At 38.2% G+C, this 20,401-nt stretch overlaps 1 protein-coding gene across 13 annotated transcripts in view; it reads left to right on the top strand.

Annotated features, from left to right (window-relative positions):
- LOC307175753 (metabotropic glutamate receptor 7-like) overlaps positions 1-20,401 on the top strand; it is a 67,323-nt gene that overhangs the window by 12,397 nt on the left and 34,525 nt on the right. For 5 of the 13 annotated variants that reach the window (XM_079901217.1, XM_079901218.1, XM_079901222.1 and 2 more), the window contains exon 4: positions 6,613-6,655. The exons of 3 other annotated variants lie outside the window; for them this stretch is intronic. The gene's annotated coding sequence lies outside the window, so the exon portion shown is untranslated. Of the gene's footprint in view, positions 1-964; positions 12,375-20,401 lie in introns of those variants that run through there. 5 more of the 13 variants (XM_079901216.1, XM_079901221.1, XM_079901215.1 and 2 more) reach the window with 3 other exon arrangements.

The following is a 20,401-nucleotide window of genomic DNA, read 5'->3' as shown; positions in this document are numbered from 1 at the left end:
TCTATTATTACTATTACTAGTACTACTACTACTATTATTATTATTACTGTCACGATGCCATGTGCTATTTTTCCTATGCCTTATTCCATTATCTTTTGCCCTGTCCCCCCATTTCTGTCTTGTTTCTGTACAAGGGTAGGTTTGTCACAGAGCATTTTCTTTCCCTAGTGTCTGACTCTTAGTCATCAAGGTGACTGGTCCACGACCCGACATTCATTGCTGCTCGTTGAAGCAACCCATTTTGAGAAGGGGAGTTGGATATTGATGCCAAGTTGGGTCAAGGAGAGAGAATTTTCTCTCTTCTGCACTCAGAGAGCTAAGTGAAATATTCAGGCCTCAGAAGGAGAATCAGGCAAAGGGCAACATGCTTAATTTCATACCTTAGTGATTAAGAACAAGTCAGACAGGCTGGATTTGAACTCATTTCCGTCATGTACTGACAATGGGATCTTAGGTGCTTTTGTAACCCGTCTGAGGCTCAGTCAACATCTGAAAGAGACGAATAACATTATCAGGACCTAGCGTATAGCCTCCTTGTAATAAGTGAGTAAATCCTTTTAAAACGTTCAGCACGTTGTTTGGCATATAAACACGTAATAAAATTTAGCTTCTTTGACTACTACCGCTGCTAATATTATTAAGTAGCTGAGCAGATCCGAGGCCCATTTTTTTCTTAGATTGCACATAATCATTTGGACAACCAGCTCACATTGATCAACCGTTGCTTATATATAAACCCCCATGAACCCAAAGGTGCTTTAACTCTCTCCCAGTCAGAGCCTGTTCTGGGGGCAGAAGCAACACCGGCACTACCCCCGTCATCTTTGCCTTTATTGTCACTACACTCGCCTGCCGTACTGAGCACTTTCTGTGTGCCAGGCACCAAATTTAGCCCTGCGTATGCACTGTATCATATAGTTCTCACACTCAGGTGGGAGACATTATCATCGTCCCCAATTTTCAGATAAAGACGCCGAGGTGTTGGAAACGTAAGAAACTTGACCCACAGCAAGAGATGGAGCCGGAGTATTCAAACCCTTCTCTCTGACCACAAGAACCCTTAAATATTAGCATACTACTACATCCGGGTAAGAAAATCTGCTTCCAGCCACTCTGGTGAGAGTAGAAATGATTCTCAGTCCCCACATTCCTCTATTGCCCATGCCACCCTAGCCTCAGGACTAGGGGGGAAAGGAAGTAATCTCTTCAAAGAGCAGCCAAAGGGAACCTACTCCCTTCTGCCTTTTCGTAATCAACTAACCAATATTTTATTTCCTTCTTAAGAGTCCCCACGTGTTCCTTTTGGTACTTAGCTTGGCCTTTTAGAATTCTGACATTCTGTACATGACTCATCCACTGTATTTCATGTTAATTTATTGAGGTCAAGTATAGGGTCTTACTCATCCTGAAGTCCAGTTATCCCGTCACATCTAACTCTGTTCTTTTCTTCTCGTAGGACATCTGCAGATATTTATTTGGATTTTGTTGAATTGTTCTCATCAATAGTACATTAAAAGTTATACAGAAAGTGCTTTCTTATAAGGAAAACCATCGAAATAGATTTCTAGCTCTTTACTTTTTATAGCACTATTGTAGAGATTATAGATCTCCAGGTAATATTTTTTAGATTGAGTTCTTCATATCATCTTATTTTTACATATAATGATAAATCTGAATTTTCTCTATCAAAGCTCTGAGACTTCACTGGCTTGTAACTTAGCTTGTTGATTATGTGTGGTTGACTTTTCCATTTACAATGATATTTGATCCTGGTAAGGATGGGGCTGGGTGGGAAGGTACATCTTAGCGCCATCAATTGGTTTTGTAGAGAACTAACATAAGGATCTAAAGTCTCATCATATTTCTGCAGAACTCATGAATCATTTTATTATAATTCCATTCATCCGGGGAGTATAAAACCATTTTCAAATTGTTATTCCTAATTTGTTCATCTTCTCTTCCTTAGTCTTAGTGAGAAGAGAGCAGGCTGAATGGAAGAAAGTCATTATGACCACTGGGGCCACTAGGGTAGGCATCAGTCCCAGAGTTTTGTTTTCATCTCTCCGCTATTAATATTGGCTAATGTCTTGAGTGCTTACTTGGGGCAAATTACTTAGCCGACCATGGCAAATGGATTGTGTCATTTCATCCCCTGATAGTCATACAATTAATGTATGTATTATTATGATATCCCATAATGCATATATGGAACAGAGCCTCAGAAGTAGTTATTTGCTCACCAAAATATGGTAGATGTGGAATTTGGACTCAGGTCTGATAGACTCGTAAATCACTCCTAGTGATTTTTACCACGAAATTAAAGTTGTATACCTCTGGAGAGTAGATAGTTTCTAAAATTTCCTCAGCTCTAACGTTTTATAATTAAATTTTTGTCTGATGGCAAGCTTAACGGTTAAGATGGGTAGGAAGGAATGCCAGCCTGTTGAATGGAATTTCCCTGAAATGAGCCGGTTCACTCATTCATTCACTCAGCATGTATTGAATGTTTGCTCTGTGCAAAGGCATTTTAGGCATCACAGTGGAGTGAGCGCCCCTTCCATAGACTCTCCTGCAGCACTCAGAGAAGTCTTGGACTGGTTTGCCTGTTATGGAATGGGGCTTGGTGATAGAAGCCTGGTTTGTCCTCCACTGATAAAACTAAGACATACTCATATGAGTTTAGAGGCATCTTGAAGCCGTGGGATAGTAACACACATGAATCTTACCATTTTTGCCTGGGATTAATGATATAAAGGCTTTGGATTTGGGTATGGAAAATGGGTGCAATTATGGGTGTGTTGGTTCTACATATATACGGACATCACGTGTCATCAGCCTGCAGCTACCTGCCATTCCTCACTACTCCTTCTTTTCACAAACCAAACAAGTACCTTCTTATCTCTCCTGTGGATAAGCTCTTGACAGTGGCACTAGGGCCTCCCTCAATAAGTACATCATTGGCTAAACCAGTGGTTTCTCAGATATGCTCATTGAACAACCCTTAAGGTGGATTTACATTCCACTGCCTAGAATAGAATATGGTGTTCTTTAGAAATCGGGGGGAAAAAATAGGCCACCAGATGTACTTTCTTTAATTTAAATTGTTTATATATATGAACAATTGTTATATATGTGTATGTATACTTGTTCGTATATATGAATGGTTTAAAATTGAAGAGATAGATATATACACACAGACATGTATATATGTATATTTAAATTTTGGCTTCTGTTAGCAAGTAGTAAATTAAATTATTAGCAGATCCATACTGCAGGGAAATAACCAATCAGATTTCATTCAATAGCTTGCTTTTTTGTAGATTTATGGTTGTGATTTTACATCTGCAGGTATGTTTGCTGAAGAAAATATTTCTGCCACTTTACACAAAATTAAATTCATTTAATACCAATGCGGCATGTCTCAAATGTCTTAGTACAGTTTTAATCTTGAATCGCATCAGAAGTATGAAATTAGAAACATACCCCAAAATCATTTGAAGATATAATTACTTTCATTTCCCTTATACTTTTGAGACTTTTGAAAAACAAGTATTTAGTTGTACTTATCTGTTTCTGTCTCTCTAAGGATAGCAAACACTGAAACACAATTCTTTTTAAAAGTCAGGATTAAAAATATATTGTCCAAGATGATCAAAACTAAGGAAGTGGCAAAGAAATTCAAAAATTTAAACTTTCAAAGGGTGCTTTTTTTGTGAATGTGTAGTACTTGTTCTTCTGAAGGAATTAATCTTTTTAAAAATTTAATTAACTTATTTTTTATTGAAGTATACTTGGTTTACAGCGTTGTGTTAATTACTGCTGTACAGCAAAGTGACTCTGTTATACATATGTATATACATTCTTTTTCATACTCTTTTCCATTATGGTTTATCACAGGATATTGAATATAGTTCCCTGTGCTATATAGTAGGACCTTGTTGTTTAGCCAATCTATATATACCAGTTTGCATCTGCTAATCCCAAACTCCCAGTTCATCCCTCTCCCACCTGCTTCCCCCTTGGCAGCCACCAGTCTATTCTCTATGTCTCTGATTCTGTTTCTGTTTCATAGATAGGTTCATTTGTGTCATATTTTAGATTCCACATATAAGTGGTATCATGGTATTTGTCTTTCTCTTTCTGACTTACTTTGCTTAGTATGATAATCTCCTGTTGCATCCGTGTTGCTGCTGCAAATGGCATTATTTCATTCTTTTTTTTATGGCTGAGTAGTATTTCATTGTATCTATGTACCACATCGTCTTTATCCATTCATCTGTTGATGGACATTTAGGTTGTTTCCATGTCTTGGCTATTGTGAATATTGCTGCTGTGAAGATCAGGGTGAATGTGTCTTTTTGAATTATAGTTTGGTCTGGATATACGCCCAGGAGTGGGATTGCTGGATCATATGGTAGGTCTATTTTTAGTTTTCTGAGGAACCTCCATACTGTTTTCCACAGTGGCTGCACCAACTTACATTCCCACCAACAGTGTTGTAGGAGGGTTCCCTTTTCTCCACACCTTCTCCAGCATATGTTATTTGTAGACTTTTTAATGGTGGCCATTCTGACTGGTGTGAGGTGGTACCTCATGGTAGTTTTGATTTGCATTTCTTTAATAATTGGCAGTGTTGAGCATCTTTTCATGTGCCTATTGGCCATCTGTATTTCTTCTTTGGAGAAATGTCTCTTTAAGTCTTCTGCCTATTTTTTTGATTGGGTTGTTTGCTTTTATTGTCATCAAGTTGTATGAGCTGTTTGTATATTTTGGAAATTAAGCCCTTGCTGGTCGCATCATTTGCAAATATTTTCTCCCATTCTGTAGGTTGTCTTTTCATTTTGTTTATGGTTTCCTTTGCTGTGCAAAAGCGTGTAAGTTTGATTCGGTCCCCTTTGTTTATTTTCATTTTTATTTCTATTGTCTTGGGAGACTGACCTAAGAAAACATTGGTATGATTTATGTCAGAGAATATTTTGCCTGTGTTCTCTTCTAGAAGTTTTATGGTGTCATGTCTTATGTTTAAGTCTTTAAGACATTTTGAGTTTATTTTCGTGTATGGTGAAAGGATGTGTTCTAACTTCACTGGTTTATATAAGGCTGTCCAACTTTACCAACACCACTTGCGGAAGAGCCTGTCTCTTTCCCATTATATATTCTTGCCTCCTTTGTCAAAGATTAATTGTCAAAGATTAACTGAGGTGTGTGTGTTTATTTCTGGGCTCTGTATTCTGTTCCATTGATCCATATGTCTGTTTTTGTGCCAATACCGCGCTGTTTTGATTACTGTGACTTTGGAGTACTGTCTGAGTCTGGGGTGGCTATGCCTCCAACGTTGTTCTTTTTCTTCAGGATTGCTTTGGCGATTCTGGGTCTTTTATGGTTCTGTATGAATTTTAGGATTATTTGTTCTAATTGCGTGAAAAATGTCATGGGTAATTTGATAGGGATCGCATTAAATCTGTAGATTGCTTTGGGTAGTATGAGCATTTTAACAATGTTAATTCCTCCAACCCAAGAACATGAGATGTCTTTCCATTTCTTTGAATCATCTTCACTTTCCTTTATTAATGTCTTACAGTTCTCCGCGTATAAGTCTTTTGCCTTCTTGGTGAGGTTTATTCCTAAGTATTTCATTTTTGGGGTTGTAATTTTAAAAGGCATTGTTTTTTACATTCCCTTTCCGATATTTCATTGTTGGTATAAAGAAATGCAACCAATTTCTGTATGTTAATCTTGTATTCTGCTACCTTGCTGAATTCGTTTATCAGTTGTAGTAGTTTTCATGTAGAGTCTTTGGGGTTTTCTCTATATAGTATCATATCATCTGCATCTAATGACAATTTTACCTCTTCCTGAAGGAATTAATCTTGAAGTTCTACTAAGACTTTTGGGATACCTGTTTTAATGAGCCACTACTTCCTGCCTGAGATTGCACTATGCACCAGAGATTCTAGAATTAGCATAATAAAACTAATAATGCAAACAACAGCAACAAATCTTCACAAACCTCCCTTGCAAGGAAGTAAAGTCCACTGGAAAAACAGACAAGTGAAACACACATTCAAAATGGCAGTGATTCTCAAACATTTAGGTGCTGAAAAATCATGACAAGCATGATAACCAGGGCAATTACTAGACCCCTTCTCCAGCTGGTCAGGTGTAAGGTCCTGTAACTCTATTTTTGGTGAATGCCTCCAGGAGAGTGTGAGACAGATGTTCTCAGTTGTCGTCAACCTTTAGTGTGCATCAGATTTGCCTGAGAATATTGTTAAAACACAGATTGCTGGGCTCCAGTGCCAGAGTTCTAACCAGTTCCCAGGTGTGGCTGATATTGCTGGCCCAGGGACCACATTTTGAGAACCACCTTTCAAAACTCTGCAGTATGCGGTTGTGTGTTGTGAATGCAGTATGCGGTTGTGTGTGTTGTGAATGAGACGGGCCCAGAGAACCAAAGGAGGGCAAAGGGACTCTGCCCTAAATTAGCCAAAGGTAACCATAGCAGCTAGAATTGATTGACCCAAGAAAAAATTATAAGAACTTTACCTGCATTTGCTCATTTAATCCTTTCAGTAAGGTACATAGGTGCTACTTAGTGTTCCTCTTTTACAGGGGTGTCCAGAGAAGGTAACTACTTTGCCCACGTCCTAAACTGGTAAGTAACAGATTAAGAATTCAAGTCTAGGAAGTCTGATTCCAGAGCCCACACCTCTACCCTTTCTGCATGTAGAGAGGAGTAAAGGGTTGTCAGTGAAGCCTTCCTGGGGGCCCTGGCCTCTGAGTGTAGATAGAGGGATGAGTGGACATAAAGATCATTATTTGTGTGTGGTGGGGGTAGGGGAGGAAGTATGAGGGCTTTCAGGAGAGCCTGCCCTCCCCATACATTTGCTATAAGCAAGTCTGATGATCAGGAGTCTGGAACATGAGTATGACTATGGGATACTGAGAAGGGTTCTAGAACCCTGAGGTTAGAGTTCTGGATCAGTTAGTAGGTAACAGAAAGTGAATGAGTGATTTACCTTACTTTCCACGGGTAGCAGGAAGTTTGGAGATAGTCCCTCTAGCGTTCGTCCAGCTGCTGAAGGGCATCACCAGGGGACTGGGTTGCTTCGCTCTTCCAGCTTCCACATCTCTAGCACGTCCACATAGCTTCAAAGTGACCCCGGAATCTCCAATAGTGTTCCAACAATTTGGGCAGGAAGAAAGAAAAGGAAAAAAAAAAGAAATTAAGTAAGAAAAAAAAGGCAGTGTCTAACTCAGAGAGCAAATTTTTTACCACAGATGGTCAGCAGACTTGCACTTAGATCTCATCAGCTCGGATTTTAAACTGGCCACCTTAGCCTTAAGGATAATGGGGTCTCCTAAACCAGGGCTCTGGTAGTAAGGAATAAGGAGAGAGTGGTACTGATTAGCAGTGCCTGCTGTCCCAAACAAATATTATCCCCAAACTATTTTTTTTTATCCTATATTTTACTTTAAAGAATGGAGGGGAAACATTATGTATCTGTAAATAGCCTTTTAGAAAGGGTACAATTATATAGTTATACAACCCCCTGGAGGGCTCCTTTCTTCTAAAATCTCTTTAAAAACTGTTCAAGGTTAAGGACATTTTTATCTTAATTTAGTCACTTGCAGTCGATTATCTTGGAATGACATCCTCTCTCTGCAGCTGTTCTGTCAGGCTTTAGAAAATTCTAGAAGTGGACAGAGAAGTGTTATGGTACATGTATTTGCAATATGCACGTCTTTGAAATGAAATCCATTTAGGGACCAAAAGGCATTTCATGTCTGTGCTATACATTTTCACATATTTGCCTTTCCAGAATTCCTTTGAGCAAATCTGTTAGATGTAACCCATCCGTTACTCCCATCTGAATTCTTTATTACTAAACATTCTTCAGTATGCTCTCACTCCCCTCTGTCAAAGGCGTTTCTCTGGGTCCTCACCCTTCTCATCTCATATGTGAATGCGTATCTTAAACTGAAGCAACAGTCTGCTATGACTTCTCCATAACTTGAAGAACCCGTCTTTGTGGGAAAAAAAGTAGACTTACTAACTTAAAAGGTAAAATGCGCGCAATGTTTCTGAGAATTAAAAACTAAGATAAAAACATAAGCAAGGGAAAAAACTTACAGTGGATCCTTTTCAAAGACTTTATTTTACAGAGAAGGCAACTGAGGTTTAAAGAAAAAATGCGTTAGTTAAACACTAAATAATAAACCTTAAACGTCAGTGGAGCAACACATGGACAGTTCATTTCTCACTCACTCAGGAGTGTAGTATGGACTTTGGTGGTCTGAGGGTCAGTTTTCTGCTCAGTTATTCAGGGACCCACCACCTTCATCAAGTGGCTCTACGTTTGTCCTAAAAAGGAAAGGAGAGAGGAAGCTGCAAGCTACAATTATCAACTCGTTATCCTTCAGACATAAACTCTTCAGGTCACCTCTGGTCACATTCTTTGGGATAGAACCATACCCAGATGCAAGCGGAGATGGAGAATGTTGTTCCTATCTTGGTCCTAGTGATGCCTCTACAGGCTGGAGGAGCTAATTAAAGTGTAGTCAACAGCTCGTCGTTTCTGCCACAATGAGTGATTAGCCTAAGACTGTGGATTAATTATGTGTATGTGTCACATATACATATAATACACACAAACATATATATGTGTGTGTATATATACATTTTTTAGCATGAGTTGACACATGGGCCTTCTGCCGTATCAAAAGAGTACAAACTGCCTCTTGTTGCTTTTTCTTAATTGAAGTTGACTACTACTATCTATTTCCCTTCATTTTGCTACCTCCCCCCCCCCCCGCCTTTCAGTATTATATGAAAATTCTGAAAGAAATAATTTCAAAGTTTCCAGTGCTTTTAAAGGTAATAGAATACTCAGACCTTAACAATTTTCCTGTGTGAACCTTTTGCCAGACTAAAATAGTTAACTTATGAAAAGTAAATTTAGATTGATACAAAAGAGAAAATAAGCTGATTTTTTTTTTTACACAAATACCCTGAGCCAGGGTGGAAAATACATGGAAAACTGGAGGAATTTAGATCCTTTTGTTGTAAATTTAAATATTTTTAATTGTAAAAATAATACAGGCTCATTGCAGAAACTCCAAAATTGAAAGGATTTAAAGAAAAAAGGAAAAATAACTCAAAATCCCATTTCTGATAAATCATCTCTGTAACATTTTTGAGGGTATCTTTTGAAACTTTTTTGTGACGGGGTGCATATAAATACAATGCAAGTATAAAATACCTTTAATTATTATATCAAACTACAAAACAGTTCTATAACATTTTTATTTAGTAATATAAGTATGATTACTCATCACCTAATAAAAATCTGCAGCATCATTTTTAATGGTTGAACAGCATTCTGTTATTTATTTAACCAGTCCCTACTGTTCAACATTTAGATTATTCCTGTTTTGCTCTGCTAAACAATGAGACAAGCATCCTTGTTCATATGTCTTTGAGCATTTGTTTATTTCCTTAGAATGGACTTCTAGAACTTGAATGGCTGGTTGTCAGTTCTGGTACATACTGACATATTGTCTTCCAGAAAGGTTACCGTGCTTTTTATTTCTACCAAGAATTTAACATCCAATGTGGTTTCTTACACACACTCATCAGTACCAGTATTATCAATATCAATACCAGTATTATCAAGTTTTTTAAAACTTTGTCATTCTAGTCAGTAAAATATGACACCTGAATTATTTTATTTGTATTTCTTTGATTAATAATAGCAAGTTGAACATATTTTCATATCTTTATTGGCTGTTAATACTTTTTACTTTGTGACTTTATGGCATCCATTTTTCATCGATGTATAACAACCTTTTATATATCAGTGTGTTTATTTTGTTATTTGTTGTAAATGCAATTTTTTTCTCTTCATTTATTAATTTTTATTTTGTGTGTGTTGAACTTCTTTAATACTGTCAAGTCTATTCAAAAACCCTTTAATGAACACAACAAATGTGGAAAATCAGTCATTCTCCTGCATTTTGTAATCAATTTATTTCCTTTTGGGCAGTGTGGAAATGTAAGTTCTTATTTCATCTTATGGTTGGAAAGAATCTATTCCCTCGGAAAGGGATTATAGTCTCCATGATGCAGTAATGGGAGATTTTATAGGGTAGGCAGGGTCTACAGAAGAAAAAACCCTAAATCACACTCCATTGGTGGTTGCCTTATTTATAAAAATGGCATTTGAGGTTGTGTGACTGCCATCAGGTAAGCAAAATTAATTTTTAGCATGAAGTACTCCTATCAGCAAGAACAGCCTAGGATAGGCTAGCAGTAAGAAGTGAGGGGTTATGGGATTGGGGCATAGCCTCTGTTTCCTCCAATGCAGCTGGAAATGTAAACTCTGGGGCTCCTGCTTGATCCAATCAGCCCAGCTAGTATGTGTTGCCAGGTAGGGTGAATAGACTCAGAAGTACAAGAGCTCATCCTTGGTCCCCTCTGGAAATGAGCAGAGAATACTGTGTCAAGCAGAGGTGATCAGTCCATGGTCTGGAGACCTGGATCTCCTCACAGAGTCCGTAAAGTCAGGGTGAGACAAAATGCCAATACAAATTATATTGATGACAGTATCAATGAAGTGACATTGAGTCCTTTGACCCAACGTGTGTCTGCAGTGTGCCATCCATTAGTAAATGGGCAAAGCCATTTGACAGATCTATCTGATACAATGAATGAATCTGACACTCATAGTTTGAAAAACTGAAACTGTATCCATTTGTCAAGAACAGTGGCTACTTGTTCTGCTTTATTCCCCCTGGTAGAACTAGGTAACATTGCAGGCAGTAAGACGTTCCGGCATTTCACCCTGGAGTAGCCCCCAAACTGAAGAAGCTGTCTTATCAGTAGTTAGCTCCTTGTCGCCAAGAATATTAAAGTAGATTTGTATGATTAGCAAATTAAAGAGACTGTAGTGCCTACCACTACTGTATTCACTAAGGCACCCAAGTTATTCTAAAGAAATCCTCATAATACATTACGACCGTTTTGAATATTTTTATTTGATTAGCCATAATCTTCTAGTTATAACATCCATCACCATTTTGGCCTTCTTTTCTTACAGCCTAGCCCTGTGGTCTTGGGCTAATCACTAACCTGCTTAGATACAATTTTCTTCTCTATGAAATAGAAACAATATTATATGCTTTGAAGGACTGCAGGAAGATGAGCTGTAATGTTTATCAAGTGCCTAGTAAGTAGCCTGGCCCATAATAAATACTTGGCTAATTGTAGATGTTAGTTTCATTTTTAGTTTTATTTCCAAACATTGCTCTTTACTTTTGGAACTCTAAAACTTGTTTTGAGAGTGGAGGACTTGTTGTTTGGATTCCTCCAACACTCTCTGTATATTCTGTACTTCTATCCCTACATCATTTATATTAATGGAATAAATGATCTTTGGTCTGGTGATTCCAAGGTGACGAGGAGCTAAGTGGAGGTTCAGTATACACCTGGAAGTATGGATTTTCATGCCCAGTGCAAATGTGAGAAAGGCATTATTCCCACATTATAAAGGGGGTAAAGACCTCCAACTTGAGGAGACTCTGGGTTGAGAGATGAGAGATTTACAGGTACCGTGTTTATCGTACAGGGTACCACAGGGGCTTTTATGTTCTGTAGCAAGAATTTGCACCTTATACCCTTGTAGTTAGAAGTAAAGCATACCACATAACTAATATCTAGTAAGCATTAGAGTTAGAATAAATACCATTTATTTAACGTTTCCTTTGTGTTAAGCATTTTACAGTTACAACATATGGATGGATACTATATTGTAATGGTTAAGAGTGTAGTTTTTTGAGCTGGATAATCCTGGATTGGAGTCTCATCTTTATTACCTCTTTTTTTTCTGTTTTATTGAGGTATAATTGACAAAACTGTAAGATAGTCAAAGAGTATATCATGATGATTTGATATACATATGCGTTGCAAAAGGATCCTTCCCATCACGTTAATTAATACATCTAACAGCTCATGACACCTTTTTCCTTTTTTTCTTTTTTTGGTGAGAACACTTAAGTTCTATTCTCTCAGAAAATGTTAGTTATACAATACAGTATTATTGACTGTAGTAACTATGTTATACAGTAGATCCTCAGACCTTATTCATCCTGCAGCTGAAAGTTTGTGCCCTTTTACCAGTCTTCCCCTCTTTTCCCCACCCACACCCCAGCCCCTGGCAACCAGTTTTCTACTCTGTTTCTATGAGTGTGGCTTTTTTTCTTTTTAGATTCCATATATAAATGATATCATTCGTATTTATCCTGTCTGGCTTATTTCATCAGCATAATGCACTCCTGTTTCATCTATATTGTCACAAATGAAAGGATCTCCTTCATTTTTTTAAGGCTGAATTATATTCCATTACCTCTTAAATGAGTGACTTTTGGTACATTGTTTACACTTTCTAAGCCTCAGGGTTTCTTTTCTTCTGAAAAAAAAAAATATATATATATACTAACAGGTTATTTTCTGATATGTGGAATGTTTGTTGAATCAACAGATATTTAGCTGAGATCATAAATGTGACACTTAGCACTGTATTAACATTTATTAATACTCTCCCTGTTAATTTCTACAATAAATTGTATAATAAGTAACAATAATAATAGTACTACTAGTAGTTTTAGAAAATGCATAGGATGTGCCAGGCATCATATACTGTACTACCCTCCTTCATGTGTACCACAAGTTACATGTGGACATCATCTTCCACGTTGTTTCCTTTAAAGAAAATTGAAGCTCAGCAAGATTGAGTAGCTTGCTCCAGATGTGAACTCAGGTCTGAATCACTCCACATATAGGTTCTGAATGACTCCATGTCTTTAATTCCACATCTGCATTTGTTTGTTGTTGTTGTTTTTAACTTTCCAAGCATCTGATCTGAAATTCCTTTCTCTTTGGGGAATTTTCCACTTTGTGGGTCTTGGTGAGAAACAGAGCCTTCCTCTCGTTATACAAGCTGAACATGTCAGATACACTGTTTACTCACATGCTCAGTCTCCCTTACAGATGGAAAACAGTCGGGCGACCTCGGGTTGGCCAACTGCACCCCTCTCTTGGATTTTGAATTACAAATACATGATGTAAAGAAGCAAGGCCAGCAGTGCTGGGTCAACCTCCTGTTTCCTGTTCCTGCTTGGTAGCAAGGCCAGCTAGGACTTATAACATCACTTTGGCCTGATCCTATAATTGCAATAGCATAGCTTTGGCTTTCGGTTGTTTAGTCTGCTTCTAGTTACTGAGACCTAGCCGTAAACTTCCAAAAGTTTCCTTTTCTGCTCAAGTTAGCCGTATCTGGTTCCTGATAATTACAAATAAGACCTTTCCTGATATACAATGGTGACCTACTTATCCAGGCAGATGTAACATCGTCCTGGCAGGGACAGAGGGCAGGCAAGTTCCTTGAACAGCTGAACAAGAAGAAAAAGACCTAAGAAGGAAGAATTGAAGCCAGTTCTGCTTGTGTTATAATTCTACCCTCAGCTGCCTCTGTTTCACAGAGCACATGCTAAGGACCATGTCCCTTCCCCTGTAACAGAGGAGCAAAGTAGACCCAGGCCTTCCAACCCAGAGACCAGCTGAGCTGTACCGTGGACAATCTAGGATGTGAAAGAATTCACTCAATGTCTTTGTCACTTGACACATTGTTCCTCTCTTTGGGAAGTAGCTTCTTTGTGTGACAAGAATATGCTAAACCAACACTTAAGTGGACAGAGGTGAAAGATGCCAAAATTAGCTACAGAAAAAAAGGCGTAAAGACTTGTATTTTCTGTTATTTGAAGGTGTTAAGACCCCACATAGAATATGAGTCCTTTAAAGGAGAGTTGTGAATGGCCCAGGGAATGTTGAATTTCCATGTGGCAATATGTTCGTGATCGGTCATGATGATGATGATGGTAGCATCAGTAGCATTTATCAGTGTTTCCTGGGTGAGAGGCACTTTATCCTAATGACCTTTTAACCCCATGACGACCCTGTGAAGTAGGAAATACTGTTTCAGCATCTTCAGGGTTTTTCTTTTTCTTTTTGTTTTCATCAGGAATTTACCCTAGATCACATTTGGGTGGTAGAACGACCAGAACTGGACACTAGCCTTTCCTGAATTCCCAGAGTGTGATCTTAGTAGTTGTATTGCCTGATGCAGAGCCATGTAAATGTTGCCAAACCAATGAAACATGTACCTATTTCTAACAGATTCTAACTCAGAAGCTCTGGGGTTAAGTGCAGAGGAGTTGAGTGTGATTGTCTTTACAGACAGTAGATAACTTAAGAGAAGTTGTTTAAAAGTATATTTGCATATTGCACTACACTGTCATATCTGTGATTGGTTAGCTATTGTGTAACTAACACAAATCCCAATCCCATCTCTAATCTCATTCATCTCTTGTATGATATTTGACCTAACTGAGGCAGTTTTTTTTTGTTCTTTCCCACAAACACACATCGAACATCCAAAACATACTTACCATTTGTGAGCATATTCTCTTAGTTATTTAGGAGTTGAGTAAGAGTGAGGGAGAAAGGCTTCCCTGGTGGCGCAGTGGTTGAGTGTTCTGCCTGACGATGCAGGGGACGCGGGTTCGTGCCCCGGTCCGGGAAGATCCCACATGCCGTGGAGCGGCTGGGCCCGTGAGCCATGGCCACTGAGCTTGCCTGTCCGGAGCCTGTGCTCCGCAACGGGAGAGGCCACAACAGTGAGAGGCCCGCGTACCGCCAAAAAAAAAAACAAAAAACAGAGTGAGAGAGAAAAAGACACATAAATATGAAATACGGTCATCATTTTTTTAATATCCTTTATGTTGTTAATTCCTCTTAGCATTTACTGCCATTCACTCATTTGTATTATTTGGGGTATAGCAGTTTACTTACACAGCATTTTTACATATGGCTTATCATTTGTATTCTATTTTAATAACACTAATAATTATAGACTATTGACAAACTCATCAGACCGTACATATTCATTTCAAAATCATGAAAATAAGGTGGAAAATGAGGTGTAAAGTGGAAAATCTATGTGTATGTTTTCATTGGTGGAATGAAGAGCTACCTGAATATCACTCCTTTAGCTTTTCCTTCAAATGGTGCACTTTTTCCTCCATGCATAGGAGTCACTTCCATTAGGTAAACAGTAGTCTTGAGGGCAAACTTCAGAAGTAGAAACAGGAGAACTTTTCAGTTATGGTAAAATCAAACATATTTTTATTCAGTAGTGAAAAAAAATTCTTCATGAGAAGTTCAACTACCGTGAGTTCCATGGTGAAAAACTTTCCACTTATAGATGCAACTTCCCCCAGAATTCTGAGAAATGTCGGTAGTAGAGAGGGGTGTTGCATACACCTGTTTCATTTCCCTCTGCCTTTTCCTTCTCCTTTCTCTATTGACATTAAAATCTATAGTGAAAGCACATAGTAAGCAGTCTAGGACAATTGATATGACATTTGATCTAAATCTCCTAAGTCTATTTTAGATGGGGATGCTATGAGAGTCACAGGAGGGGAAAAAATCTAGAATTATTCTTATGTGATCATATGTACTAAAATAACAAAAGCAAATCTTATTTCTAGCTAATAAAATAGCATTGCTTATATGATGTCATATTATGGCAGAAAAGAAATATATGCGTCTATTTTCTTCTATATTAAAACTGCTAAGGAGTGGGGACCAATGAACTAAATCAATTGTTTTGGGTTCAAGTTGTAGTTTTTAGTAGCCATCCTTCTTAGCAAGTTTTCAGAAGCAAATGTAGTTCGTTTACTATCACCACTAAATGTGCCATTGTGTATTTGTGGAAAAAAGTATTATCAAATATATATACTTCAAAATGATTTGTGTAAATTTATCTATTCATATTATTATTCTCCCCAAGTAAATCAAAATCTACTATATACTGTGTTTTTCTTCTATAGCTTAAAAGGGGAATGTATGTGGAAACTTATTCAAATATTTATTAGGTGTCTACTAAGTGCCAGGCACTCTACTAGGCAGTAGAGATGTTGTATTAGAGGTGGAAAATGTCCTTGACCTCCGGAACTGATACTCTTGTAAGAGAAATACTGGGTCAAACTAAGTCAACAGTTTCTTTGCTACAGAGCTTTTTACGAGTCTTGTGAATTATGAGTCTCTGATAAGGAGATGTAGTGGACAACAGATCCCAAATTTATTTGAAATCTTTTCCTTCATGGACTGTCTCATAGGATTTATGATCCACTGAACACACCTTGAGAGACACTAGTATTCTGCAGTGGTTAGTTAATTGTTTTGTATTAAACAACTATATACTGAATCCATGATATTATTATCTGGATTTTTTGGAGGATACAATGATGTACATGGCCACTGTGATGATAAGGGGGTCCAGTTTAGTTAAGAAGAGAAACCACAGGAGTTATAACTTAATGTAACAAAGAAATACACACACACATATATATATATATTTATATGTAAATTACTATTTATATAGTATACAGTGTCTTCTGAAGAAGATAGAGTTGTTTGTAACTTGGGATCTCACAGGAGGTTTCACAGAGAAGGTAGACCCTGAGCTGGGCAGAATTTCAGTAAGTTAATTTGGTTCTGACTGTACGATAAAATCAGGTATTTGCACTGGTCAATCTGACCTTGATGGAACAGCATTCCATTTGCAGGGAATGGTGTGATCAAACATGCAGTGGTGGAGATTGCCAGATGGTAATATTCCAGTACCTGGAAAGTGTTGGAACACGTGCTTTCTCCACGGTCTAGAAAAGTGAATCTCGAGTGAAATGCAAGTATAATGGAGGCCAGTGCTCTTTGCTTTGTACACTGCTTTGATTCTACAACATGCAACAATGTAGTGATCTGTTTCAGATTGTCATTATTCGAGAGGGTTCTTAGTAACAGGAGTGGAAAAGGAAGACCTCTCTTCCTGTGTTTCTGCCCTATGCTCTTAAGCCAGAAAAGGTACCAACATCACTGACCTGACCTTGTCTCAGGTATCTATCAGGATCTACTAGAATCATTCTAGTGAAAGGTAACTAGACGTCCAAAGGACTTAAAAGATACACTATAACCTTTGTATACTTTATATACCTGGTGAAACAAAAATGTCACCTGAGTGGTCCCCTTCCCTAGAAATACCAGTATGTTTTTCCAGTGCATGGCAGAACTTTGCAGGTAAAACTGGGATAAAGGTGAAGAACAGTCTTAAAATTCTAGTCCTTGAACAGCACCTAACACACAACAGGTTTTCAATAATCTTAGCAACAGTATTCACAAATAATGACCATCGGCGTAACTGCTCTTTTGTGCCAAAATACATTACCATATTACTTTTTTTCCCTTCAGCTTTACAACTTGGGTTCTATTATTGTTTCCATTTTACAGATTAGGAAAGTGAGGCTCAGAGATGCTAAGTCACTTGGGCAAGGTCACAGAGCTTGTAGGAGATAAACCTGCAGCCTTACTGTTGGATCCTACAAAGCAGACCATAATTTAAGTCCTTCAAAATATACCTCAGAACATTTGAGTAAATTAATGAATAAATCCTCCTAGTCAGACTGACCAGATCATTATATTAGGTTCAGCTGTAAGTGGAGGAAAGTCATAATCATAGTTGGACAGTTAATACAGTAATTTACTTGCTTTGAATTTTCTAAATGATGTTTAGCTGGTAGTTTCAAGATGATAACCATCGAATAAAAACAGGCATATTTTGGTGTTTGGAATAAGATCTCATATTGAGTAAAATACATATTGATTCCTAGACCTATATGATGTGAGTAACAGATGACATTGAGATGTCATCTAGAAGTACTCCTGTGCAGTTCATCATGTCAACTCAGTAATAATTTTAGAATGTGCAGAGTGAATAATATATGCAGCCATAAAGCATATTTCTAATCAATGCAAATAATATTTTTCCTATGCTAAACCCATAGTTCAGTTATAACACACATCATAAGATTAATATTAAGATTATTAAGATATTAATAATTAATAAGATTAATGGGCCATTTTTTCTTCATCACTTTGCTAAATGACTTAGTCTGGAAACCATTCAGAAGGTTGCAAATTGGAGCTGAGCAGTAGTAGTGAGACTGTGCCTCTGATGATGAAACTACTTCCACCCCGACCCCTACCGCTCCCTTCTTGGGAAAGAAGGCAACATTTCTCCTAGAAAAAGTCACAGGTTCATAAGCTGGCTTGTATAATACGTTTGGAGGAATAGTGTGTCTTTTAAGCAGAGCCTATCTCGGCATATAAAATAATTTTTGCCTACCATTTAATGAAATTAACACTCACTTTGAGGCTAGGTCTTTTGCCATTTGACTCCTGGATCACGTCTATGGATAATTTTTTTTCTTGAGACGAAGTGTGAACCCAATATAGTATCCATCATTCAGTCTATCTAGCTGATGTACATCCTCTGAAGCACAAGCTGCCTGAGGCCAGGCACTTTATCTGCTCTATCAGTGTAGCCCTGATGCCTAGTGTGTAGCTTTTGGAGATTCTTAATAAACATTTGTACTGAATAAGGTATGTATATGGTGAGCAAAAGTTGGCTTCCCATTTTACAGTCAAGAGTATCCCATTCATGTTCTGTGAACACTGGATAGCAGAATCTTACTATGTTATTTTTCTGTTCCCTTTGCAAGTTTCCTGAAAGGGCATTTCTGTCCTTAGAATGTCCATCTCCTCCCATCTTCCTGGAGAATAACTCTTCTTTCTTAAATACTTAGCCCCATTATTGACTCTTTAAGATTGAATGTATTACCTCCTTACAAACAGGAAAATGCAGTGCTTTTTTTTTTTGACAATTTATCAACAGAAAATTATTCTAACACCTGAAATTCTGGACCTAAAATGCCTGGACTAGTGGTTCTCAAAATCTGGTACCCAGACCAGCACATCAGCTGCACGTAGGAATTTTTAGAAGTGAAAGTCTTGGGCCCTGCTCCAGACCTACAGACTCAGACACTCTGGGGGTGGGGCCCACTACCTGTTTCAGCAATCTCTCTTGGTGATGCTGATGCATACTAAAGTTTGAGAGCCACTGCTTAGACCTAGAACTTAAGGTTTAGGCTTTGGACAGATCTGAGTCCTAAACACTACTGAGACACTGGAGTGACCATGAGCAAGTTACTTCTGGGAACCTCTTAGCATCTGTGTGCCTTGCTTAGCTAATAGTGATTTAAATTAACTAGAATAATGCACACGGTGTACTCAAGAGAGTAACCAAAGCATGCTTTATGTTCCATAAATTCTAGCTGTTTACCATTATCATCAATCAGAGCTTACTGACATATCCTGAAGACATTCTTCTAATAAGTGTAATAATGTGGTTTGTAAAATTAACAGCTTAGAACAGCATATTACAAAGTTCATCAGACAGGGTCTCAGCAGGAAATCAGGGGTACATCAATAAGGATAAATTGAGCCCAATGTAGAGAATCAAGAGATAGTGTAGTGCCCTGGGTTCAGTAAAAGTGTGGCTACTTTATAGGACATGAAAGAGAAAGGAAGCCTTGCTGGAGAGAGAGTCCTCCTCAAAGATGCTGTGATGCCCCACAGAGAAGCACTATACGTTAGTTGGGGGATGCAGCCAACTCCCAGCAATTTGGCAAGAATTAATACCCTAACTTCACTCCCCTCCTTCGTTCCCTACAATCTTCTATTGGTACTCTTCATTGGTGAGCCAAACGGAAGCCAGAGCAAGGACACTTACTAAGATAGGCCATGCAAGCCATCCATATAGAGTTGGGTGGAGAAAGGATGTGGAAGGGCAAATAGGACATATTTCCCGCAGGTGGTGAGCGAGCTGTAAAATCACTCGCCATTCTAACAACATTGCCATTGCAGGAGCATGGAGGAGCAAGTGGTTAGTTCTGACTTGGCAGATCCAGGAGACTGCAGGACAGAACTGGTATATGAGTTGGGCTTTAAAGGTAGATTTGAATTTTAATGGAGAGTATGGAGTAAGAAATGGTGAAGAACCAAGGGAAAGGGAGATTCATTGCAAATGGAGAAAAGAAAAGTGGCATAAAGACAAGAAAAGTCAAGACTTACGGAAGAGATAGCAAATACTCTGCGTGTGACTGGAGCAGAGAATGGGTAGACGAAGGCTGGAAGTTAAGATGAAGTCATCCTTGAATAACATTAAAGTTTCCTCCTTTAACCTCAATTTCCACCTTCTACTCCCTTCACTGACATTGGAAAATTAAAAGTGAATTTGACTGGGTTGGTGGCAATGGCAGTATGAGGCAAAGAGAGGAGAATAAGAGTAAAAAAATTAGTAGTACCTTGGTGAAGCTGGGTAAATGATGGGTGGTGGTGTCACGTCAAAGCATGGGCAAGTGATTGTGACAAATACAGGCTTATTTC

Source organism: Stenella coeruleoalba (genome assembly GCF_951394435.1).
Source record: "Stenella coeruleoalba genome assembly, chromosome: 17".
Classification (NCBI taxonomy): Eukaryota; Metazoa; Chordata; class Mammalia; order Artiodactyla; family Delphinidae; genus Stenella; species Stenella coeruleoalba.
Note: the sequence above shows the minus strand (reverse complement) of the source record. Positions and strands in the feature narration are given on the sequence as shown.